The following is a 26738-nucleotide window of genomic DNA, read 5'->3' as shown; positions in this document are numbered from 1 at the left end:
CAGGGGAAACCTCTGAGAAGATGCGGTCAGTTATGGCTGGGAGTCCAAAGGCAGGACCCAAGACACTGGGAAATCACTGCAAAGAGGGAACCCAGTACCAGAGATACCACGTGAGGTGATCAGATTGTGGGTAATGAGCTGGACATCAGTTTTAAGGGCAAGCTAGGACAATAAGGCATCTCGCCTGATTTGTTACCTCCTCTTGGGACTCCTTGATGTTTCCCCTAGGATCTAGCGATTATATCCATGCCACGTAGGCAGGTAAGTCCTGTGGGCATGTACCCCATGGGAGCACTAGCCCTGTTCTTCACATTCTCTTAGTTACCCCAAGCACTACTACTTCCAGGACAGGAAATGTGCTCCCCTCTCTGAACCTGCCCTAAGCCTTATTCCCAGCTGAGAGGATCAGCAGGTACCCAGAAGGGCCACTGCCTTTATCTGCTCCTTTTGAAGAATTTTGGGAGTTACATTAAAAAAAAAACCCTAAAAGGAGAAAGAAAAAGAGACCAAAAGCCATTATAACTTCCAGGAGTTGAGAGCGCTCCCCTTCCTGCCCCTGTGCTAGGGGCTGCGTTTTGGCCAAGGTGTCAGGGGAGCCAGAGACCCTTTTGGGCTCTGGTGTTGATGGGCCATAGTTAAGGTGACAAATAGGGATTTTTGTTTTCCCAAGATGAGTGGTTCTGGACTGTGCTTCCCCCTGGCTGTTTGGTTCTCCCCAAACAGATTTCACTGTAGACTTAACTGAGACCCCATTTAGACAGGAACAGAGCTGACTATGGACAGAGCCCCCTTGTTCCTTCCCAGGTTCACCTGAAGGACCCCACAGTACCCTCACAGAGCTGACAGCTTCTTACTGTACTCAGGCCAGAGGAGGAGCAGGAGTGATGGTAAAGGTAACTTTGAATTAGGAGGGTCTCTCTGGGCCTCTGGGATGCCTGGAGTCCTTGGGAACTTCTCATTTCAGCCCTAGGGCTATCAGCTCGAAGCTACTTCCTCCTGAAAACACACACCCTCAGGCCACATCCTAGTAAGCAGTTGTTTGTGCCAAGTTCCTTGTGTCACCTTGTAGGAGGTTGAGCTCCTAAGGAGGTGAGGATCCCAGAGCTGGAGGCTCTCGGACCTCTGTCATTGGGCTCTGCTGGGCTATTTCCTACTCTGAGCCCCAGCTGGCTCACCTCCACAAGGGGAGGGGACTTCTGAGGGTGCTGGGGAGTTGCCCAGAGATTGGCATAGAAAGGTGCTTCATGACTATGGCCCAGAGCTGGCTGGGCCTCCTGGAGGTCTGTTTTCTGTTTTGGCTGATGGTGGAGCCTCCCCTGTAGCCTGGACCTCCTTGTTTGTCAAAGAAAGGAGAGTCATTATGAGGGTCCACACAGTCTCCAGAGCATCTTTGCCCTGGGCTAGGGGAATGGTAGATTTAGTCTTCCCTCATGGGGATCATCCTCCATGCAGAAACCCCTCCCCTCCACTCCCCACCCACCCCCCACAGTCCCAGGAAGCAAAGGCTGCTGGGCCACCTGGGTGTAAAGTGGCTGAGCCACATTTTTCCTAGGAAAGAGCTAACTGGACTAGGGAAAAGGACTCTCCTTCCTGGTCTGGATCCCTGTTGTGATTGACAGGAGGTGGCCCCAGGCTGCCAGGGAACCAGGGCCACACTCTTAAGAATAAGCCACACTCGGGGGAGAACAGGCAGTGTTCCATTTAGCAGACACCCATTGCCCAGCCTTCGAGGTTATCACCCACCTTCTCTGGTGCAGGGCACACAATCCTGCTGAATACTACCTGATATTTTTATTACACACCTGGACCATGGCCATGGACAGGACATAGAATATGCCACAGCACATGCCCACAGAATGAGGAAGGAAAGAGGACCTCTCCTGTTACCAGGCCCTTGCCTCTAGTACCTGCCCACCCTCCTTGGCCTCCCCTCCTGCTCAACTCCCCCCGACCCCCAACTGGCTTCTTGAGAGGCACACGGTCTCCACAGCTAGAGGTCTGTGCTGCCCGCTGCCCCTGGCTGCTCTCCAGCACAGCCTGTGCCCACTCATCAGGGCCCAGTGGAGTGTCTGCTGAAGTCCCAAGAGCCAGGGCTGAGGGGGTGGGGGGTAAGGAGGCCTCTGACAGGCATTCTGTGGCTGCTGGAGAATGGGAGAGCCAGAAAAGGGGAAGGAGGAGAGTGTCACAGTGTGACCTAGGCTGGAAATTGAGCCTGGAGTCTCCGGGGCTGGGAATCTATAACTAGCAGTGGAGGCGGAGGGCAGCCGTGTACGAGTGCCATTTCTAACTCCTTGAGGCATGGGGATGGGGGACACAGGCGGGGATACGGAGGGCCACTGCTCTGGACTAAGCTCTGCTGTGTGTGGGATGGATAGGATGAGGGGATAGAGGGGCGCATAGCCGTTTTAGCAGTAAACATAGTGGTAGGTGAATGGAAGATGGAGCTACTGTACTCATGTACTGATGCACATTCAAGGTCAGAGCTAGGAGGCCATGAGGTGTCAAGTCTGGGAAGGGAGAGAGCCCAAGAGGACCCTGGGTCAGACTGAAGGATTCCTGTGCCTCCATGGATATTGGCAGAAGTGCTGTTACTTAAAGATTCAGAGGCTCTTGAGGGCAATCCTGGATTTCCTCAGGCCATTACTGGGATTCATTGAATCCCTTCTCAGACCAGTAGTTTCACCTGATCTCTCCTCCATGAGCCTGACTCAAGGTTTTCAAAGTGAAAATTGACCCTCCATTTACCCTGTATTCTATACCCTATCCCACACCACCCCTACCCCTCTCTCTTCTACCACGTGTCCTGTCATCCTCCTGGGCCCAGGGGTTCTACTCTGCTGGCCCAAGCTCTGTGTCAGCATTCCGCTTCCTCTGCCTTGACTCCTGCTGTTGGTATAAAACACAATGCTTGGCCAGGCACAGTGGTTCAAGCCTGTAATCCCAGCTACTTAAAAGGCAGAGATGGGTGATTGTGGTTCAAGGCCAGCCTGGACACTAAAGCTAGTGAGATTGCATCTCAGTGGCTGCATGTCTCTTACCCAGCATGGGGAAGCATAATAGCTGAGTTTAGTGGTACATACTGTAGCTTGACCCATGATCCCAGTCATCCCAAGTGATATGGGGAAGCATAAATAGGAGGATCAAAGCCCAGGCCACCTCTGGAATGAAACAAGTCCTGACCTCAAATGAATAACCAAGACAAAAAGGGATGGAAATGCAGTTCAAATGGAAAAGTACCTGCTTTGCAAGTACAAGGCCCTGAGTTCAATCCCCAATACTGCCAAAAAGATAAAATGATGATGAAACCCAGCCTCCATCACAATCCAGTCCTAACCTTTCCCATCACTCCCCAGGATGTTGTCATTCAGGCTTTCCATCTACACAGAGATCATGCTGTCTTGGCTGGCCCGGAGTAAAAGAAGGAAGAATAGGGGGAAGAGGGGCCATCTGGGACCCAAAAGGGGTCTGAGACCCAGGTGGATGGGCTCTGGGGTCAAAGGCAGTAACCAAGGGCCCTTCCACTAATTTGGTCACCGGCACCTAACCATACTAGGTTGTTCAACCACTTACACAATCCTGTGTCTCTGTTCAGGCTTCCATTTCTTTGAGTCCCAGTGCAATTGGCCCACGCTTTTCTTCCTTTCTCACCCCTCCCCTCCCTGATAGACTCCAGGTACTCTCTCAAGCGCCCTGTCCCCTGGTGGGAAGCACCTCTGATAAGATCCATATCCACCTACCATCCATTTAGACTATCCTCTGCATTGTGCCAGCCAACTGGACACAGAAAAAGGCCCCAGAGGGCCTGACCAGTGTATTCCCAACCCCAGACTGAGCATGGGGAGGCATAGAAGTTCTCAGGGTTTGCTCCACTGCTTCAAATGGGGGTTCAAGGCCAACATGTGGTGAATTTGGCACAGACTCTCTGGTTCTACCTCCCCAGATATTTGCCACTCTGGCAATGTTCTCCGTGCTCTATTTTGTACATTTCCAAAACTTTCACTGGGAAGATAAATACTCTACTAACTTGCAATCACAATGAAAAACTATATTGTTAAGTCAAAAAAGAAGCCAGATGTCCATAATCCTAATTACCCAGGAGGCCGAGATCCGAGGATTGCGGTTCAATGAATGTCAGCCTCTGTGGGAAAGTCTGAGACTACCTCCAGTAAACTGCCAAAAATGCTGAAGTGGGGCTGTGGCTCAAGTGGTAGATTGCTAGCCTCGAGCAAAAAAAAAAATCTGAAGCCCCAAGATCAGTACAAAAAGAAATACATAAATAAGAAAAAAGAACATTCTAGTGAACTGGTATAATCTACTTAGATGTGGGAAGGTGGGCATGCTGGCCTTGAGCAGACATCCGAGGATTCCTGATGGACCATTGCTGCCCCCTGGTGCCAACTAGATTAATAGACCTTATAGACCTGGTACAAAGGACGGGGCACAGGGTTGTAAGAAGAGACAGGCTGGCTTCTTCCCAGGCGGCCTTTGAACCATGGACCCTTTAGACATCAGCCCCCTGAGGAGCTAGGATTACAGGCAGGAACCACTGGATTGGGTCACTTTTTTAGGGACATTAAACCTTATTTGAGAGGGCTCTGGGGCTGGGAATATGGCCTAGTGGCAAGAGTGCTTGCCTCCTATACATGAAGCCCTGGGTTCGATTCCCCAGCACAACATACACAAAAAATGGCCAGAAGTGGCACTGTGGCTCAAGTGGCAGAGTGCTAGCCTTGAGCAAAAAAGAAGCCAGAGACAGTGCTCAGGCCCTGAGTCCAAGCCCCAGGACTGGAAAAAACAAACAAAAACAAACAAACAAACAAAACCTTGAGAGGGCTCTGCTCTCATGCTTAATCACCTCCCCAAAGGCCCACTTTCAAATATCATTGCATTGATTAGGTTTCAACATAGGACTCTGAGGGGACATAAACTCTCAGCCTTAGTCTACAGCATGTAGAAATTTCCTCAACCTGACCAAGAACTGAGCACTAAGTGGTTTTGGGCTCCAGTTCAGAGCTGTGTTTGTGCCCTCAGCAGGGTCTGAAGTTTGAGGTCAAGGGTAAAGGCTGAGTAGTCCTGGCCAGGTCATCCCTGACCCCAGGCCGACTCTAGACTGCAGAGTAAACAACCCCAGAGGATAATAAGCCACCAGAATATCTAAAGACAGGGGACAATTCCCTCTGTCCAGAGACCTAATGCTTCTGATTGTTACATGTCTGGCATTTTCTTACTCAGGTCTCAGCCTACATGACACTTCCTTGAGAAACCTTTCCAGACCACCCTATGTAAGACAGTCACCTAGGGCTGGAGGCATGGTTCAAGTGGTAAAGCACTTGTCCAGCATGCTTAAAGCCCTGGGTTCAGTTCCAAGTACTGCAATAAACAAATAATAAAGCACCCTCCCAGACTCTGCCCCCCACCAGTCTGTTTGCTGCTATACCCCCAGTGTCCAGTAGAGGGCCCTTCACACAGGTGCTCAGCCAAGGGGTGTTGACTGAACCACAGGCTTTGGAGAAAATAGTACCATTCCGGCTGCAATAAGATGAGTGTGGTTCTAAGACCAAGGACCATGAGTTTTCAATATAGGGCCCTTTAAGAAGGGGAGTGTCAGGGAACAGCAAAACAGTATGCTACTTGATTATCTGCCCATATCTTATATCAGGTAGATGAACAGACTCCCGGGGACTTAAGAGTCTTTGAAGTGTTTACTGATTTCTGTGGTGTAATTACTTCCACCAGGACTAATGGCAAGCTACCGATAACTGATTGACCTTTTTTTTTTTTTTTTTATTAATTTAACAATTGGTTCTGTGAGTCACTATGCACTGGTCCCAGATCACTACTGGCTTTTGGGACCCACGAGGATCAGATGTGGAGCAGCCAACAGGACAGGGCTTAAGACAGCAAGACTGCAGAGGAGAAGCTGACCCTCTCTCCAGGAAGAGTGACAAGCGTGACTCATCATGGGAATGTGGGGTGGGACATAAATGCTACCTCAGCCAGGATGAAAATAGTACCAGCCACGAGGTGCAGGGAGGTTCAGGGAGGGACAGAGTGGGTGGGGTGGGGGGTTGGATGCAGCAGGAAACTTGGAAAACCCTGTATAGAGTTCAGCGCCTCTCAACGTTTCTCAGGCCTGGCACCCTTCAGAATTGGTGCAACCCAGACCAGGGACGCAGCGCCACTTAGTGGTACTTATAGAAACTGCAGTGCATCTCATCTTCAATTCCTCCCTGGGTCATGTTTTTGTTGTTGTTAGTGTTTCTTTCATGGCTCTTTTCAGTCTATTGCATGAAGGAGTTACACGATTTCAAGTTAAAAACAGACACCAAATGGTTTACACTATACAAGCTGTGAGGTTTTTAAACTTGTGACAAGGGACAGAAGGGAAAATCTACTCACTGTAAGGAAATCCTCACTTAAGCTTCAGTGTGCCACATGAACCCATGAACCTTCTTCAGCTGCTTGTCCTTAGCCAATCCAATCTCTACCAGGAACTGGCATATGTTCTTGAGCTGGCCACCCTGCAGCTGAATTACGTCTCCATATTCTGCATGCTCCATTACAGTACCATTGCAGGCACATTTCTTCTTAAATGCCTTCACTAGTTTCTTTTTATCATAATCATCAGCCATCCCTTGGACAGTAGTAAGGGTCTCCCTGCTGTTTCCCTGTTGGATTCTTGTAGGGTTATATAATCCTCAGTGCCAGCAGGAAACAGGTCATCACCTTTAGTTGTATCAGTGAAGGGGTGGAAAGAGTGGAGGTTCTGGATAGTGGACATAGGATATGATTCCTTTTCCTCGGTGGGAACAGCCTGTGAAGACTGCTTCGGGAGAAGGCGGGCAAGGGAACAGAGCATTGGGAAGTGAGGGAGCTCAAGGGGGAGGCAGCTGAATCCTCCTTGGCCTCAGTGACTGGGGCCTGGGTCATGTTTAACAATGTTTACCATTCCCTAGGGATAGCCTGCCCCCTTCTCTTCCCCATCTACAATGGGCCAGGATGAGGAGAGAGAGGACAAGGAGGAAAGAGAATTCTTTTTTGGGAACGTACCAATAAATCTCTTACCTCCTATTCCATTCAAGCCAACCAGGTGGTTCCTTACCTATAAACCTCAGGGAGAAATGGATCAAGATACCAAAGAGGGGGGAAAAAAGGATAGGTCCCCAGGGTCTTGTATCATATCAGCACCCCAATCCTTTGTGGGACTCATGGGGAGTCAGGGAGGATAGTACTGCTTGCACCATAGCACAGTGATAGAGGAAGACTCACTCTGCCCACTTGTCCACCATCCCCCAGACTCTAGGAGGTGCTCCAGGTAGGGTGCATTGGTGCCATACAGGAAGGGACACATGGTCTAAGGGTCAGGCAGCAACTGAGCCATGCTTAGTGATATCCAGTCCCAGCCATCCAGGCCAGTCTATATTTGCTTCTCCTGGTGGATCTGTGTTTTCACTCTTTCAGAGAAGCAAACTGTAGTGGGTCAGTGTGGACAAACCAGAGGCAGGTGTCTAAATTAAGACCTCATCATGTGGATCTAGGAGGAAGTTTGCCTTTCTGAGCTGAAGGTGAGTGAAGGGTTTAGTGTAGTTCATCCAATAAGCTACACACAACACTTATGTTGGCTGGAGCATTAATGAAGCGGAAAGCCATGTGGAGACTAGAGTCAACAGACAGAGATAGGTCCTAAGGATATAGCCCTGTGGACAGGGCTCAGAGTAAGCTAAGGATTGAGGGATTAAGTATCAGACCAATATAGTAAGAGTTGAATTTTCTAAAGTGCAATCTGGCTCCCCAGTAGGCCATAGTTTGCTATGATTTGTGTTCTACTGTTCTTTGCACCCAGGTGGCCTACTAGGCCTATCTGCCAAATTATCAGGCAAGAGAGTAAGGGGCCCAGGCAAAGATGAGGTGTCTGGGTCTGGATGGCCTGTTATCCAGAGAGCTTATTTGCTTATGATTGTTTGGGCACTATTGCAGCTTCTAAAGTGACCACTAGAAGAAGCATTCCACATGGTTCAAATGCTCAGGGACCTAGCCTGAATCTAGGTTGAAAACTGATTTTTCAAGCATGTTGCTTAGCCATGCTGAACCTTGCTATACTCATAAAACAGAAATAACACACTCTCATCTGGGATGAGGAATAAGTTAAAGACTATAGAGATAAAATGCTTAGAATAATGCCTAGGTCATGATAAGAGCTCTGTCCGTGGCCACTTGTGATTGCTCTGGGCATGGGTGGCTGGGGGGACTTGTGGGACTAGCTCACCTGGACACATCCACACTGCAGACCAGCATACTGACAGCACACAAGCCATCTAGAATGGTCAGCGGTGAAAGCCATCTAGAATGGTCAGCAAATCGAGACACAACAAAGCATTTTGTTCAGAATCTGGTTTATTTTCATACATATCTAGAAACATGTTTAAAACATGCAGGACAAATGAACATGCCTCTCATTTTTCCAAAGAAACAAGATGTGGATCCTCTGCTAAAATAAATATACTTCTCATTGCAGAAGATAATAAATAAATAGATAAATAAATAGCCTTGCTGGAGTAAAAATAAGAACATAATTATAGAAGACCAAAAGGAAGCTGTACATTTCAGAAATAAATTAATGGTAAATTAATGATTCATCTGACATCGCAGGAGACAATGAATGCCCTTCCAGTCCTGAACTGTGTGAGAGACATCCAGAAACTTCTGATGCTGTGTTTTCAACGTTCCACCAACTCACGCTGGAAAGCCCAGGCGCAGGTGGATGTCTCACGGGGGATTCTAAAGCTCAGAGTTGGCCCCCTGTTTTCAGAAAGGAATCTCACAAAGAGTTGCGCTTTCTTCCCGAAATCATTGAAGTCAGCATCAGTGATGGGAATGGCGTCTGCCTGTGAAGAGCCAGGAAGATGCTATTAGAAGAATGTTGGTTGTTGAGGGTGACTGGTGGGGTCATGGCTGAGGGAGCAGCTGCAGGGGCATCTAAGGGAACTCCCTCTTACCATGGAAATGGGGGTGGCTTCTTCTGGCAGGCACTTTTGAAGATTCTGTGGGAAGAGATCAATGCAAAACAGTCAAAGTCTCCCAGAAAGGAGCAAGCCCTGTTGTTTTCCTCTGTAGAGTACAGGGAGGGCCAGGACAGGAATTCCCCAAACCCTCTACAGCCTCACACACCTCAAGATCTTTCTTGATCTTCTCCATCGTAGTGTTATTGTTCAGTGTTTTTGCAGCTTTCAGCAATGCACACAGGTTGGGCCTTAGCAGAGGTGTATTCTAAAAGGACAAAAATCACATAAGAACTGGGGAATTGGAGTGTGTTGTTCCAATGGCCAGGCTGCTAATCCCCAGAATGTTCTGAGCCTGCTGCTAAGGGCATCTTTGGATAAACTGGTCTCCATTCCCTCTTCACCCCAGGTAAGTCCTTGAACTGCACCACAGGGCACAGACCTAGAAATGAGTATACACCCTAGTCAAGACCTATTTCTCCCTAAGTACAAAGCCTAGCCCCTGACTCCATGTATATGAGCTGCATAAAGGACCTAGGTTGGTCTTTCTGTACTTGAGGAAAATACATCTCCCAAAAGAATCTCTGAAAAAGCCAGAGTTCGCCAAGAGAAGTACTTCGGGCTACGAAGCAAGGTGTCAAGGTTAGTGCCTCAACTGAACTAGCAGTTTCCAAAAACCAGGAGGAAAATCGCAAGTACTTCAGCATGGAGAAGGGTACCTCACGTGAACTACAAGCATCTCCAGCAAAGAGAAGGCAGATGGCCAGTAAACTCGGGAAACACCTCAACTTCCTATTTGACACCAGATATGTCCAGCAGACGAAGGGGAGACAGAGCTATGGCAACTGACTAGAACTACAAAAAATAAGTGCAAATGAGAACGAAACCACTCCATTTTTTTTAAGAGAAAGGAAGACAGCAGGGAAAATTCTAGTCTGCCAGCTTAGGGAATACCCCACCAAACAGTCTTAGGGACTGTTCAATCTGAAAACCAGCTTTCATTATTTATAGCCATGGCTGGGGCCATGTACAGACATGGGAACACTAGGCACTTTGCATTATTTGATTCTCATAGCATTACCCACAGACACAGACACTTTTTACAGAAGAAAAACAAAATGGAGGTGGAATAACAAGACTGAGGTCACCAAGTGGCAGGTTGATTGGGACCCAGGTGTGCCCAAATAGGGAGCTCAATTCTTACCCACAGATGTAACTGGGTTTCAGCATCAATCTGTAAGGACACCAAAAAAAGGAAGAGTTGTGAAAGCTGTATGCTAGGAGTAACCCACCCCACACCAGTCTCATCCCTGCTACTTACTTCTGAAGATATATTGATGTCTAGCAGGGATTCAAGTTCAGTGACCAATGAGCTGCAATTGAATGTTTCTGAGTTGGAAGGTTGAGGCGTAGTGGGAGCTTGGAGCCCAGAGTGGAACAGGAACAGAAGCAAGAGCAGAATCGGAAGGCTGCTCGAGTTGGGGCAAGTAGGATGCATTCTGCCTTGTCCTTGTCCTTCTGGTTCTGAAAAAGTCCATCACAGCCTCTGCCTTATATGAGTCCCAAACCCAAGACAGAAGGGGGAAGAAGAGGGGGAGATGGTGGCAGAAAGGGGAGGAGCCAAGAGAGGGCACGCATCGGAAGGATCTTTATCTGATATGGAACCTCCATAGAAAACCACAGACTTATTCATCACTTTCTAGTACTCAAGGTCAGCAAAAAGGGGGAAAGGGGTATCTTGAGGTGTTAAAGGGAGCAGAATCTGACTCCACCTTCACTAAGATGTCCCCTGCCCCTGAGCTTCAGGGTTGGGAGATGTGTACCTCGTCTGCTCGGAACCCAGGGAAGGTCCCCCTCGCTGTGATAAGATTGTGTCAACTGCTTGACCACCTGCGTTGTGGAGTGTTCAGAGTTAACAAGAGTAAACCTGTGCCCTTCCAGGAAGGAGCAGCCCTACCCACCCCCTCACCCCCCGCCATGAGTAAGGGTATCCACCTGCAATTGTGTGGGGACCTACCAAATGCACGTCCCAATTCTAACTAAAATGATAGGTTGGTTCAAACAGTAACTAGGAGGCGAACTGTAACTCTGTTGGCCACCTGCATGTGACCTGACATGAATATGCAATTTCTCTGTAAGTACTGTAACCTCATTGACCACCTGCGTGTGGCCAGGTTTGACCATGTGGTATTTGCCTTCATAAACCCGGGGTCGCAGTTTCAGCTCCCGAGTATGTGCTGTGTCCCTGGTGGGTCAGCTCGCTTTTCACTTCCCCTATAAACTCATCTTTGTTTGAGACTGTCTGCGTGGTAGACTCTGGAAGGATGTGGGTTCGAGTCCCAATTGGGTACCTTCTCCCAGATCCTGTAACAGAGGAAGATAGAAATGGATGGAGTGGAGGGACTGGGAATATGACCTAGTGGTAGAGTGCTTGCCTGGTATACATGAAGCCCTGGGTTCGATTCCGCAGCACCAGAGAGAGATATAGAAAAAGCCAGAAGTGGTGCTGTGGCTCAAGTGGCAGAGTGCTAGCCTTGAGCAAAAAGAAGCCAGGGACAGTGCTCAGGCCCTGAGTTCAAGCGCCAGCACTGGCTAAATAAATAAATAAATAAATAAATAAATGGATGGATGGATGGAGTAGAAACAGGCGAGTGGACCTTCTGACAGGTGAGATAGCTTGGGGTCTGAGCTGGCCTAGACAGCTTGCTTCATGAGACCTTTCCCTGCCATCTCCTGGACGGACCTAACCCTCACTGCCTCCCATGCCTGGTACTGCCTGCCCTGGTGAATGACCAAGTGGAAGCATACCGGAACAGACAAAGATTTGTCTGGAACCCTGCCTCACAGTCAGCCATCCACATGTGGGGTCACCCTGAGGGAGTCCATGTCCCGACACCCCTTCTGATGCTAGATTACGGGTATTTAGCCTCAGTGGTTTGCCCCTTGGGCTGCCCTCTGGGCAGCTTCTCTTTAACCCTTGTTCCTGGCAGATGGCAGATAGACTTCAGCCCCCAGAATCCCATTTGTTCATTGGCCTGATAGAAGAAGTACAATCTTTCCTGCTTTGTAGGGGGCTTTGTGCCTGCTGGAGACCTTGCTGAAGGACCTGGGCTGTCCCTCTGGTTGCACAGAGAGTTGAGCTCAGGTACCTGAGGACAGAGATGGCCACTGAGGCAGTGTTAGCGATTGCTGCAGGAGGTGCCTGGCCTGGAAAGTTTAAGGAGGTGGAATTAGCAGGGGGGAGGGGTGAATGCACAAAGGAAGAGAAGAGGGCAATGCTGTGATTGAAGGCTGGACCTCAGGGCACTGGGACACTGGACCTCACTGGCCCTGGGATGGAAAGGAGAAGGCCGCATTGCTGGGATCTGAATCCCTGTCTGTTCTGTAGCATGCAGGCAACTAGTGTGGACCCAGGGAACAGAGTCTTCAGAGATGGAGATCAATGCAGGCAGACTCTAGGGGAATCTACGAAGGACCTGAGAAGCCACAGCCAAAGAGGAAGTGGGAAAATCAAGAGGGTGTGGACCCAGGGGACAGCCCCTGAAGGAAGAAATGGTCTCCCTGGCTCTAGAGGCCAGAGGCCTGGGGTTTCAGTAGAGGGTGGGTGTGATGAGCATGGAAGAAAAGTTCTTTGAGCTGATGGGGAAAGCCAGCAGGGCGAAGAGGCCAGCATTTGGGCTCAGGTGTGATCAGTGTTGGGAGATCAGCAAGTTAGGCTGCAGCAGAGGAATTCGAGTGCTTCAGGTTTCGTAGAAGGAGCAGAGGTAGTGAAATCAGAGATGAGGATGTGTTTGTAGGGGAGGCAGGTGTGGAGTAAGAGTCTGTGACAGGCAATGCTATGGGAATAACATTCATTATCAGTACCCTCCCAGCTCAGCTAGGAGCCAAGCCCTGCACTAGGAGATACCCTGGAACGAGCATCTTCCAGAACCAAAGGGAATCCACAGGAGAACATGTAGGAGTTTTAGGACCACACTGGGTGCTCCAAGGAAGCACAACCAATCGCAAAAGACTTCCATTAGGCACGTGGTATGTGCAGGCACCAGGAATAAAGCAGGCAGGGTCCCTTCCTTAAGAACTCGGTCTTGAGGGAGATGTAGAGTGAACACCCTTCTCCTCTTCCAGTATCCACTTGTGGGATCCTTCAAAGTGGGACCCTCTGAATCGCAGTGCAGACTTTCTAACTCAAAAACTCCTGTGGCTGGGCACTGGTGGCTGGGCAGCTCTACTTGTAGCTGTTCAGGAGGCTGAGATCTGAGGATCACGGTTCAAAGCCAGCCTAGGCAGGAAAGTCCATGAGACTCTTAACTCCCATTAAACACCAGGAAGTTGGAAATGGAGCTGTGGCTCAAGTGTTAGAATGTTAGCCTTAAGCAAAAAAGCTCAGAGACAGCATATGGGTCCTGAGTTCAAGTCCTAGGTCTGGCCCTGAATAATTTTTTTTTGGGGGGGGGGAAGTGATGTGCAAAAATCTATTATGATTTGGTGTTATTTTCTATGTAAAAGTTTTGGGGATCCTTATTTTCCTGTTAATGTAATTCGGTTTTTTGGGGGAATTTAAAAACTCAGTGAGCTGTGCTGTGGTGGCTCATCCCTGTAATCCTAGTTATTCAGTAGGTTGAGATCTGAGGACGAGGCATCTAGGGATGTGGGGAGCATCTACATCAAAGCCAGCCTGGGCAGGAAAGTCCATGAGACTCTTATCTCCAAAAAACTACTCAGAAAAAAACCAAAAGTGGTGCTGTGGCTCAAGTGATAGAGTGCTAGCCTTGAGCAAAAGAAGCTCAGGGGCAACACCCAGGCCCTGGCCTGGCCAAAAAAAAAGACTAACACTCACTCTCCCACTTCCAGCCACTTCCAGTTTTTGGTTAATTGGAGATAAGAGTCTCATGGGGTCTTTTCTGCCTGGGCGGCTTCAAACCATGATCCTCAGACCCCAGCCTTCTGATGTAGCTAGATTTAGAGACAGGAGCCAGCCTCATGTGACAAGACTTACCATTCTGTTTTTTGTTTTGTTTTGTTTTGTTTTGCCAGTCCTGGGGCTGGAACTCAGGGCCTGAGCACTGTCGTCTTCTTCTTCTTCTTCTTCTTCTTCTTCTTCTTCTTCTTCTTCTTCTTCTTCTTCTTCTTCTTCTTCTTCTTCTTCTTCTTCTCCTTCTCCTTCTCCTTCTCCTTCTCCTTCTCCTTCTCCTTCTCCTTCTCCTTCTCCTTCTCCTTCTCCTTCTCCTTCTCCTTCTCCTTCTCCTTCTCCTTCTCCTTCTCCTTCTCCTTCTCCTTCTCCTTCTCCTTCTCCTTCGCTCAAGGCTACCACTCTACCGCTTGAGCCACAGCGTCACTTCTGGCTTTTTCTATGTATGTGGTGCTGGGGAATGGAACCCAGGGCCTCATGTATGCAAGGCAAGCACTCTACCACTAAGTCACATTCCCAGCCCCTGCATGCTCTTTTTTCTCATTAAAATTCCTGATTTTATGTTGAGCTGTTGGAACGAAAAATCCTGAGCAGTACTATGAGAGATGTTGCGTCTCTTGTAAAAATAATTACAAGCCTGGACATGCTGGTTCAACCCTATAATCTCAGGGGCTGAGATGTTGAGCCTAGGAATTTAAGACCAGCCTGGGCAACTTAGTGAGAACCTGTCTCAAGAAACCAATTTAACTGAGTTGATCTTCATCTCAGGATTTCTCACGTGGTCCCTGCTCATGATAAGAAAGGCCTTGTTTCCTTGGGGCTTTGCTTTAACCTCTGTTAAAAGACGTTTGTCCATCAGTACCATTCTTCCTGGATCCCAAGGTGATTCCAAAGTGACTGTTCGGAGCAGAGATAGATGTAAAATGGAGGCAGGGAGGGCTGAGCTTTTCATGCTTACTCCAGTTAACCTATGTACCCAAGAAATCAGTGCTTTCAAGCAAAAGCAGTCTCTAAGTACTTGTTATAATAATAATTTTTAAATAAATAGAATGTATCAAAGGAGAAAGAAGCTGAGGTTTCATGCTAGAGGAACTCATGGGGTTTCCAGCCAGGGGAAGGTATGGTACAGTAGGGCTAGGTGGACTCTGGTGGGGAATGGAGAGAAATGGACGGAGACAACAGCCAGTGCCTGTTGAGCAGCGCTTATGAAATGCTATGTGTGAGTGAAATTCCTTACTCGAGTTAACTGGCTTATAACCTCACAATGGGCCTTCGGGACAGCACCATTACTATCCCCATTGGACACAAAACCAAAGCTTGGTTTTCGGAGCTGGGTTTGTAGAGCTACACAGTGACACAGGCAGGACTGAGTGTGAGTATAGCCCTCTTACCCAGAGGGCTGAGCATACCCTCAACAGCATGACATGGGATCTAGGGGTATGAGGAGCATATACATCATGGCAAGAGGAGCCAGTAGGATAAGGATAAGATGTATAGGAGGGACAGAAGCCAGTGATAATGGGCTGGGGAGTCAGTGAGGGTTAGAAAGAGGGCAGAAACAATTCACAATAGCCAAAATATGGAAACAACCCAGATGCCCCTCCACAGACGAATGGATCCAAAAAATATGGTACTTATACACAATGGAATACTACATAGCGATTAGGAATGGTGAAATATTGTTATTCGCAGGGAAATGGTCAGAACTCGAACAAATAATGTTGAGCGAGACAAGCCTAGAACACAGCAAACAAAGGGGCATGATCTCCCTGATATATGACTGTTAACAAAGGGAGAAGGAGAGACAGTAGAGACCAAGTCTGTGAAACCAAAAACTGCTTGTCAAATAGTATTCCCCACAGGATTGGGGTAGCGACCCAATAGTATGTAACTAAAACCAAACAACTACTCAACATATAAAGGTCAAAAATTGACCTCTCAGGGGAATACAGTAGCTCAAGAGCTAGGTATGTACGTTCACATAAGACTACTGTCGACATATGGTCTAATATCGACATTACATTTAAAGCCCTAGGCGAACTTTCTTGGGCGTGGCCACGTGGCTACTGTATATGTTCTTGATACATTGTATATTGTATATATGTCTACCTGACCTAGAGAAGAGATAGAAAAACAGGACGTAAGATATCACAAGAAATGTACACACTGCCCTACTATGTAACTGTACCCTTTTTGCACAACACCTTGTCAAAAAATTTGTGTTCAATTAATAAACAAATAAATATAAAACAAAGAAAGAGGGCAGAAGAATCTTCCAAGTTTTATTCTGTAAAGAAGGGGATGTTCAGGCAGCTAGAGGAGTCCTAGTGTCAGAAAAGAACCTTTCCAGGCAAGTTGCTTGAGTGTGTTTGCTTGAGACCAGCCAGGGGTGCACAAGATGGATGGATGGCTGGCCTGGCCAGCATAGGCAAGGCGATACCTGATGGATGATGGATTGGGCAGGGAGATCCCAGCACCAGACATCACATGTCCCTCCTCTGGGAAGAGACCTCAGGACATGGCCACTTGAAGAGCTCCATCACCTAGAGTTGGGGAGACAGCATGAGTGTGGGAGGGGGTGTCAGTGGCTCTGCATCCCCTATGAAATGCAGGCAAGGTCAACTCTTGAGAGTTTGGGGAGATGCACATGGGGGGGAGGCTGGCGTTAGCCTGGGGGTGACCTTGAGGGGCTTCTCTGGCGAGGAGAATGAGAGGACTTCTGATGGGCCAGGGGACTAGATGGTGCTGAGGCGTCAGTAGGAGCTAGAGGTGGGCATGGAGGCAGGAGAGAGTCAACTGAGGAAGGCTGGGAGTGGTACATCCACCTGGGAAACCCTGAATGTGGCATAAACCTGCTGCTCTTCAAGGAACAGGAGGAATGAAGAGTTATTGTCTAGAATACAAATATGATATGAGGGGGCTGCCCAGGTGCCTCTTCTGTGGCCCACTGGGTACCCTCCACTTCCACACGGAACAAGGCAGAACCTCAACCTTCCCTAGAAGTCTCCTTTGAGGTATGCCTTCACGCCACAGGAGGTGATTTTGGGGTGAAATCACAGGAACCCACTTCCCTTCCCAGAACACCACAGACCTCCCCAACCCACAAGAGAGGCCTGAGGTCCCTGAAGACAGTGATTCTACTCCCAGTGTTTGCGTCAGGCCCGCCTAGGGAAGCCTCTGAGTCTCATCTGATAAGATAGGCATTGAGCCTAGCTGGGTTCACACAGAGGAGAACACAGTTCAGAATCCTGGCCCTTGGGGCCCAATCCAGCCAGAGGTCCATGCTTGTTCCTTCCCGTCACCCAGCCCCCCCAGACTTCGTGGAATATTCTAGGGTTCCCACCACTGGTGGAGACTTGCGCTTCAGTCACCGTGACAAGCTCTCCATTCCATAGCATCACATGGCAGATTTTGTCTGCCTGTGACCTCAGTTGTGCTTCCGCTGGTGACCCTGACCACATCATCTGGTTTTGCCACTACAGAAGGCAATGAAGGGATCCCTGGCTATCTCAGCAGTTCCATTCCATAGCTTGAGCCCACCGGAACAACAATTAAAAAAAAAAAAAAAACTCAGGAAAAAGCTTCCTGGCTGCTCCTCTTCCCGGGTTCCTCGTGGGCAATCCTCTTCCTCTGCCCCCCCCCCCCCGCCCCAAATCTTGGCTTGGCCTGTATTTCCACCACAGCCTGTCCCAGCTCCTGCCTTTCACAACCATCCAAGCACACTTTCTGTATACCACACCTCTGCTGCTGTCCCTCCTATCCCGGACATACGTCCGGTCCTCTCCAGGCCTGGTCCAGGCCCTAGGAGAAGTACCACCCAGTCTTCTTCCCATGGAGCTCCACTCTGAAGATTTAGATAAGGCTCCTTCTAGTCCCAGGAACAAGTCATTCTTTTCATATTGGAATCCTAGCTTGCCAAAAACTCCCTCACATTGTGGACTTTATCTCTCATTCTTCTTCTAACTCTGGAAGCCATATTTCCAATTCTTGGGAGCCCACATCAGATAACATGAAATGTACCCTCATTCTTCTGTATTCTAAAACCCTTCTATGATGTCCCACATAAAGCAACTCTAATAGGCCCCCCCATGAAGCCTTCTTCCATGTTAGGTATCACCTAAAAGCTACTAAACTACTCCCTGAAGATTGATATTGATATGGAAGAGACAAGCAAACCCCCAACCCTGTGCCTCATTGAACTAAAGAGAAGATAGTCAAGACAGAAGGCCTTAGAACCTTCTACTGTCCCACAGTTTGGTGGCAAAGGGTTTCCCTCAGTGGGGGAAGATTGAGCTTCCCTGCTCCAACAAAATACACCTGCCCTCACAGAGCACCCCACAGCCAAGCAAGCCCATCCCTAGAAGCACACAGGAGAGAAGATGACTATGGTGCCTGCCATATGAGAAACAGGGGCCTCTTTCTATCCTCTTCCCTATCCTACATGTACTGAGGAGGAAAGAAGAGAGCATATAGATGAGAAAGATCGGCCCATGTCCTTTTCCATCCCCACCATCTCGGCTCTCTGTACGGACCTGACTGGTCCTGCTTTGGTGATAAATCTTGATGATCAACTTGATTGGACTGAGGGTACACCTAGGAGATTAAGAAAGCATATCTCTGTGTAGCGAGTCTATGAAGGTATTTCCAGAGATGATTAGATTATGAAGACTCTGATCTAATCAATAGTTTAATCCACTGATGGATTCAAAATTTGAGTATAATATTGAGAGGTGATAGAACTACAGAAGGGAAGGCCTAGTTGGAGGAAGTAAATTACTAGGGGTGTGCCTTTGAAGGGTCAACTTGATTTCTAAGTCTTTCAATTCAGTCTTGCCTTGGTCCCTTCTTGTTATTCCTTTTTGCTTCCTGGACACCATGAAGTGGGCAGCTTTCCTCTGCCATGCCTTTCCTGCCTTGCAATGGGCCTAAAGCAATGGACTCAGCTGACCATAAATTGAAATCACGAGCCCAAATAAAGCTTTCCTTCTTTTAGTTGTTTTCTCTCTGTATTTGTCACAGCAGCAGAAAGCTAACACACGGAGAAAAGAAGAGATGGGCACCACATTGGAAAAGAGACTAAGGCACTGAGCTGTGATTGAAGAATCAGTTATCTACCCAAGGTGTTGACCAGGATTAGGAATAATGGAAATTATTTCTATTAGGAAATGTAGACATTTCAGATCTTGCTTGGGGGCAAGTCTGTGGTTCTATTGGGAGGTAGCAAAGCCTTTAGGAGGTGGAGCCTCATCGGAGGAAGTTAGGTTCCTAAAGGGGACAGTGAGACCACAGGCCCTCCTGTCTTTCACTCCCCAGCTGCCATGATGTGAGCAACTCTGTTTCATGACATGCTCCCTGTTAGGATGTTTTGCCTTGCTATAGCCCCAAAGAGACAGGGCTAAGCAAACACGGTCCTGAAACTCTGAAACCATAAGCCAAATAAGCCCTTTCCTCTTTCTAAGTTGATTTTTTTTCTCAGATATTTTTGTCCCACCAAGGTGACCAACCCCAAAAGAAACCCAGAGGGAAAAATAAAGACCGTATTTGTGTCTCACCTAGTGCCAGGTGTTCCACAGTTCTGTGACGGGTGTAGAGAGCATCCCAAGGGAGGATGTGCTCATTCAGCCCCTGCTGAGAGCTCTTAGAGAGCATGGCCTGATCCCTGTAGCCATTGGGGCATAATTTCAGATGGCCTTGGGCTTTGTAGGGGAAGGAGTAGAAAGCCAGACGTTGAAGCCTAAACCCTATCAGCCAGGGGAAAAGCATCTTTCTATACTTCATCCACACAGAGACTGTCCTTAGTTGTCACTGTCCTTTAGTTTGCATGGCTTCTCTGTCTGTGATTTATAGAGGTTAACTACATACTATGGGTGCTTTGTAGGCACTGACAGGCAACAACAGTGGAAGATGCCTTTTTAAAAATGGTTTTAGCTGAGTGCTGGTGGCTCATGCCTGTAATCCTAGCAACTCAGGAGGCTGAGATCTGAGGGTCATGGTTCAAAATCAGCCCAGGCAGGAAAATCCATAGTCTCTTATTTCCAATTAAGCACCAAAACCTCACAAAGTGGACCTATGAATCAAGTAATTGAGTCTAGCCTTGAGCAAAAAACCTCAAGGAGGGGCTGGGAATATGGCCTAGTGGCAAGAGTGCTTGCCTCCTACACGTGAAGCCCTGGGTTCAATTCCCAAGCACCACATATATACAAAACAGCCAGAAGTGGCGCTGTGGCTTAAGTGGCAGAGTGCTAGCCTTGAGCAAAAAGAAGCCAGGGACAGTGCTCAGGCCCTGAGTCCAAGGCCCAGGACTGGCAAAAAAACAAAACAAAACAAAAAAAACCTCAAGGAATATCTGGGTATATGTGGCTCAGGCCCTGTATTCAATCCCCAGGACCAGACACTCAAAAGAAGGTATGCATTTGTGGGGTGGGGTATAATATTTCAACGTGTATATATAATATATAATGATCAAAATGTGTAATTGGCATATCTGACACCTTAAACATTTATCATCTTGGAGTTAGGGAACAAACAAATCCTGTTATCCAAAAATGGTACCGTTTTTGGTTGTTGTTGTTTTTGTCAACCACAATTATTCTGTTGTTCTGTAGAACACTAGATGTCATTTCTCCTGTCAGTAGAAATATCTCTGATGTAATGGGGGGTACAGGAGATTTGTGCAAAGAATTTTAAAAAGCTAGGACTGAGCTTGGATGCCAGTGGCTTACACATGTAATCCTAGCAACTCAGGAGGCTGAGATCTGAGGATGGTGGTTTGAAGCTATCTCTGGCAGGAAAGTCCATGAGACTCTTAATTCTCAAAAAAGCCAGAAGTAGAGCTGTGGCTTAAGTGGTAAAGTGCTAGCCTTGAGCACAAAAACTCAGGGACAGTGCCTAGGCTCTGAGTTCAAGTCCCAGGACTGGGACACACACACACACACACACACACACACACACACACACACACGCTAGGACTGTTGTGGGCAAACCAGGATAAGCAGGTCATCTTAGAGAAGCTCTTGGACCATTCCCATTCCATACAGAGCCCTGCGTCTGATTTAAAGGGATACCTTCATTTGGTACTTTAGTTTGAAACTTTTGCTTGACTATTATTGAGCATTAATGTTTTCCAAGCATTTCCTTGTATATCAGGTCTCACAGGTTTGTTTCAACTCTAAAAACTTTCAGGTTGAACTACTGTGTTTATATTCTTGTTATTTCACTGAATGTATCCAGTGTTCCACTGAGGCTAGGGTTAAGTTTTCAGCTATGATTAAGAGCTTATGGCCTAGAATGACCACAGTTTGTTTCTTCCTAGATGCCAGTCTCAACTGGACCATGAGGTCACCAAAACAAGTAGGAGGTAGATTTCAGAGCCCATGAGTCTCTTATCTAGTCTTGGTTTCTGTCATTGTCGTGGCCACTGAGATGTCTAGGTTCTATTTTGTACCAGTGTTCATAATCACTCCGTAGTCTGTTTGGGATGATTTTACTTTACTTAATTTTACTTTTATTTTTTTAATTGTTAATATAATGGTGATGTACAAGAGGGGTTAGGTAATGAGTACATTTCTTGTTGGACGTCACCCTTTCTCTTGCTTTAATTTATTTTTTGAAGATACAGAGTGCATAAAACATACATGCAGAAATTATGCAGATAATTATAAATCAATCCCTGATTTAACAAATACTCAGGTTAAAAAAAAACAACAGTCTGAGCCCAAGACAATCAGAGTACCAGAAATCTCCCCACTTTTGCTCTGCAATCATGATCCTTTCCAATTTAGAGATAGCCGACTAGCTAATCTTTTATGATGACTGATTCCTTGTCGTTTTTTCACCAGTGCCATGAACAGTGTTCCTAAACTGTACTTTAACTTTGCCTTTTTTCAGATTTTTGGGTGGGTAGTTAGAGATAAGAGTTTCATGGACTTCCCTTTCTGGGCTGGCTTCAAACTGTGATCCTCAGATCTCAACCTCCTGAGTAGCTAGGATGACAGGGGTGAGCCACCAGCTCCCAGCACTCTGTATTTTATATAGAAGTTCCTTTCCCTACCTCAAGACCATGAGATTTTTTTTTTCTATACTGTATAAAAGCTTTGTGGTTTTGCCTTTCTCATTGATATATTTAACGGATCTGGAGCTGTATGAGTTCATTGTTTCCATAAATAGTCATTTGTTCTAGCACATTTTTTTTGAAAAAGCTACCTTTTCCCTGAAAATTTGCATTACTGCCTCTATCATATTTCAAGGGTTCATATGTGTGTGGGTGTGGATCTCTTTCCAGTCTCTATTCTGTTCCATTGCCTCATTTGTCTCTCCTTGAGCTAATATATTACCTTAAATATTGTAACTTTGTATTATATCTGATAGAGAAAGTTCTCTCACCTTGTCTTTTTCCTTTAAGAGTGTGTGTGTGTGTGTGTGTGTGTGTGTGTGTGTGTGTGTGTATGTTCTCATCCTGGGACTTGAACCCTGAGCTTTTTTGCTCAAGGCTAGCATTCTACCACTTCTGCTGTTCTGGTAATTTATTGGAGAAAAGTGTCTCACGGGCTTTGAGCCATGATCCACAGATCTCAGCTTCCCAAGTAGCTAGAATGAAACCAGTTGGTCCGTCTCTCCCTCTTTGAGTCTCCTCCCTGCTTCCCCAAATGCTGGGACTTTGGGGACCTCAGTGATTCCACAAATCAATTTAAGTTAAATGGTATCATTGAAATAGTGACTCTTAGTTTATGAACATGGTATACCTATTCTTATTTCTTCAACATTTGTCCATAATGTTTAAATATTTTTCAGTAGAGGATTTACTGTATTTAGATCTTGATTTTTTTTTTTTTTTTTTGGCCAGTCCTGGGGCTTGGACTCAGGGCCTGAGCACTGTCCCTGCCTTCCTTTTTGCTCAAGGCTAGCACTCTGCCACTTGAGCCACAGCGCCACTTCTGGCCGTTTTCTGTATATGTGGTGCTGGGGAATCGAACCCAGGGCCTCATGTATACGAGGCAAGCTCTCTCGCCACTAGGCCATATCCCCAGCCCTAGATCTTGATATTTTGAATATCAAGATGTTGTTAGTGGATGCTAGTGACTCAAACCTAATTCTAGGTACTCAGGAGGCTGAGATAGGGAGGACTGAGGTTCAAACCTAGCCCAGGCAGAAAAATTTGCTAAACTCTTATCTCCAGTTGACCAGCAAAAAACCTGGCTGGAGGCATAACTCAACTGGTAGAGCACAAGCCAAGCAAACTCAAGACCCTGAGTTCAGATCCCTGGAAATAATAACAACATCAAACATGATGTTAATAAATGTCTTTTCTGGTATAAGTGCAGTTGATTTGTATATATTGAGGTCATACCTAGCAAAGTTGCTAGATTCTTACTCATGCTAAAACCTTATCTACAGATCCTTTTGGACTTGCAATGTATGCCTGTATACCATCCACAAATAGTGACACTTGTTTCTTCTTTTCTTATTTCTATATCTGTTTTATTCTTTCCTTAGAAGTAATAACATTGGATGTTGTTACCGATCTCAAAGAAAAAGACTTCATTGTTTTGCCATAAAGTATGATGCTTCAAATTTCTGATATGCTTTATCAGGTTAAGATTTTCTAAGAATTTTTTTTTATCATAAATGGATGTTGATTTCATAAAAACAATTTCTCCATATATAGTAAGATGATCATGTGTTTTCTTCTTTAATCTGTGTGTGTGTGTGTGTGTGTGTGTGTGTGTGTGTGTGTGTGTGTGCGCGTGCCTGCCTGGGGGGAGGAGGGTCCTGGGGATAGCACTCTTCCTCTTGAGCCACAGCACCACTTCTGGCTTTTGGGGGAGGTAGTTTATTAGAGATGACAGAAGTCTCATGGACTTATCAGCCAAGGCTGGCTTTGAACCTTGATCCTCAGATCTCAGCCTTCTGAATAGCTAGGATTACAAGTGTAAGCCACCATGACTTTTCTTTAATCTTTTGATGTGTTGAATCACATAAACATTTGTTTGTTTGCCAATTCTGGGGCTTGAACTCTGGTCTTGGGCACTATCCCTAAGCTATTTTGCTCAAGGCAGGTGCTCTACAACTGAGCCACAGCACCACTTCCAGCTTTTTGGTGGTTAATTGGAAAAGAACTTTCCTTCCCCAGACTGGCTTTGAACCCCAATCTTCATATCTCAGCCTCAGTCGCTAGGATTATAGACGTGAGCACCCGTTATTCTTTCTCTCTCCTCCTCCTTTCCCTTCCCTTTCTGTCTTCCTAGTAGTCCCCCTTTTACTTTCATGGTCTTGATCATTTTGTTGTCCCTCTCCCCCCCCCCCCAACTTCCACATACATTTTCCAGCAATGGATATAATTTCCTTTTTGGGGAGGCAGTGTTGGGATTTGATCCAGTGCCTTGCTGCTTGCTAGGCTGGTGCAATTCTACTGAATCATGCCTCCAGTTCTGTTTTTCACTGGTAGTTTGTAACATAGTATCTTACTTTCTGTACACCTGAATTGTGATCTGCCTATTTTAGGCTGCCTATTATTGCTGGGATGAGAGACAAATGCCACAGCGTCCACTGACATAGAATGATACAGACTTCCCTGGAGTGGCGCTGCAATCTCAGTCTCCTAGGTACCTGGGATGACAAGCGCAAACTCCTTCATCCAGCTAAGAGTTCAAAAGGGATCTCGTGGATTTTTCTGCATGGGCTGGCCTTGAACACTGATCCTTTCGTTTTCAATATCCCAAGTAGTTAGGATTACAGATGTAAGCCACCGGCACCTTGGCCATGATTTCAATCTTAATAGCTGAGTAAAAAAATAAATAAAAATTTTACTGTATATATAAACCACATTTTTTTATGCCAGTACTAGGGCTTGAACTCGGCCTGGATACTATCCCGTCAGTTTCTCATTCGAGGGTGGTGCTTACTACTTGAATCACAGCTCCACTTCCTGCTTTTTGCTGTTTAATTAGGAGAGCAGAGTCTCCTGGACTTTCCTGTCCAGACTGGCTCTAAACCATGGTTCTCAGATGGCAGCCTTCTGAATAGTGAGGATTACAGGCATGAGCCATTAGTGCCAAGCTTCATTTCTTAAAATCTTGCGATCTAGCATGATGACTCTAATATTTAAAGTTTTGTAGATGAAATTATTATTCCAAGTAGTGATTGTTTCTTTCTCAGTGTAGAAATATTTGAGTTTTTATTTATTGTTGTAAAATAAAAACATTCGCTAAATACATTTTTTGTGGTGTCTTACTTGCATTCACTGTTGTTGATAGAGTATTTAACAAGATCAGGATCTTTTTTTGTTGTTTTGCCAGTCCTGGGGCAGGGCCTGAACACTGACCCTGGCTTCTTTTTGCTCAAGGCTAGCACTCTACCACTTGAACCACAGCACTACTTTTGGCTTTTTCTATATATGTGGTACTGAGGAATCAAACCCAGAGCTTCATGTATACAAGGCAAGCACTCTACCACTTGGCCATATTCCCAGCCCCAAGAGCATGGTCTTTTAAACATTAAAGTATAACATAGCCTTAGTAAAGCCATTATTTTTTAATTTAAATATTTTCCTTGAATCTATGAACTATTAGAATTGATAAAATTTTAGGAAACTATTGTTTGTATGTTATTGCTTATAACATATTCTCTTTTTCCTCCAGCCTTTGGGTTGTTAATTGGAAATAAGAGTCTCAGAATTTTTTGCTTGAGCTGGCTTCAAACTGCTATCCTCAAATCTCAGCCTCCTGAGTAGTTAGGATTACAGGTGTGAGCCACTGGTACCCAGTATATATTTTCTTAAAATGTTTATATATATTTAATATAATACATATATAATATGCTAGGTATATTGTATAGCATATAGCATATTTATATAATAATTATATAGATAAGAACATTCCCATTCGATGTAATACTAGGAACTAATTGCTATTGGAAATAAAGTCATGATACTTGAACATTTTAGTTGGGTTGGCTCAAGTAGAATGCCTGCCCAGCAAGCATGATGCCGTGAGTTCAAACCCAGATTCAGAGGATCACAGTTTGTTTGTTTTTTTGGCCAGTCCTGGGGCTTGGACTCAGGGCCTGAGCACTGTCCCTGGCTTCTTCCTGCTCAAGGCTAGCACTCTGCCACTTGAGCCACAGCGCCACTTCTGGCCGTTTTCTGTATATGTGGTGCTGGGGAATCGAACCCAGGGCCTCATGTATACGAGGCAAGCACTCTTGCCACTAGGCCATATCCCCAGCTCCGAGGGTCACAGTTTAAAATCAGCCTGAGCAAAAAGTTAGTGAGAGCCCCTTCTCAATCAATAAGCTAGGCTTGATGACACACATACACTATCATCTGTCTGGGAACTGTAGATAAGAGACTGGCCCTGAACACAAAGCAAAGCCCTGTCTGAAAAATATCATGTCTAACAACCATGGTAAGAGCCTCAAAGGGGTTGGAATGTGGCTTGGGGTAGAGTGCTTGCCTAGCATGCATGAAGCCCTGGGTTCGATTCCTCAGTACCACATACACAGAAAAGGCTGGAAGTGGAGCTGTGGCTCAATTGGTAGAGTGCTAGTCTTGGGCACAAAGAGGCTCAGGAACAGAGCCCAGGCCCTGAGTTCAAGCTCCAGGACTGGCAAAAAAATGTAAATAAACTAAGTAAATATTTTTTTAAAGGAGCCTCACAGACTTTCCTGCCCAGGCTAGCTTTGAACATGATACCTCAGCCTCCTGAAACTGCTAGGATTACAGGTGCGAGCCATTGGCACCTGGCTCAGAGACTCTTTTTGATAACAGAGGTCTCGGATGAAACGGGACTTCGTTTGTTGCTTCCAGGTTTATTTCTGACTCCCTCTTCCCTTAC

At 46.5% G+C, this 26738-nt stretch overlaps 1 pseudogene; it reads right to left on the bottom strand.

Annotated features, from left to right (window-relative positions):
- Positions 1-6416: 6416 nt before the first annotated feature.
- On the bottom strand, positions 6417-6781 carry LOC125341803 (annotated as a pseudogene).
- Positions 6782-26738: the final 19957 nt, after the last annotated feature.

Source organism: Perognathus longimembris, chromosome 25 (assembly GCF_023159225.1).
Source record: "Perognathus longimembris pacificus isolate PPM17 chromosome 25, ASM2315922v1, whole genome shotgun sequence".
Classification (NCBI taxonomy): domain Eukaryota; kingdom Metazoa; phylum Chordata; class Mammalia; order Rodentia; family Heteromyidae; genus Perognathus; species Perognathus longimembris.
Note: the sequence above shows the minus strand (reverse complement) of the source record. Positions and strands in the feature narration are given on the sequence as shown.